The sequence below is a fragment of the Bison bison genome, unplaced genomic scaffold, assembly GCF_000754665.1.
Source record: "Bison bison bison isolate TAMUID 2011002044 unplaced genomic scaffold, Bison_UMD1.0 scf7180017864267, whole genome shotgun sequence".
Classification (NCBI taxonomy): Eukaryota; Metazoa; Chordata; class Mammalia; order Artiodactyla; family Bovidae; genus Bison; species Bison bison.
In genome coordinates, this window is record NW_011494839.1 from 2,781,382 (window position 1) to 2,781,691 (window position 310).

Below are 310 nucleotides of genomic sequence, written 5' to 3' on the forward strand. Positions count from 1 at the left end.
GGCAAGAACACTGGAGTGGGTTGCCATTTCCTTCTCCAATGCATGAAAGTGAAGTCGCTCAGTCATGTCCGACTCTTAGCGACCCCATGGACTGTAGACAGGGTCTCCTCAGTCCATGGGATTTTCCAGGCAAGAGTACTGGAGTGGGGTGCCATTGCCTTCTCCGAAGCATGAACTAGAGAATGTAAATTGACCAGAATGAGTTAAAAGAAGTTTTAGATTTATTGAAAAAAATTGAGAGAAAAAAAAAATTATAGTTAATTCCCCAAAAGAATAAGTAACTAAGAGTTCTAGTGGTTCTAAAATAAGG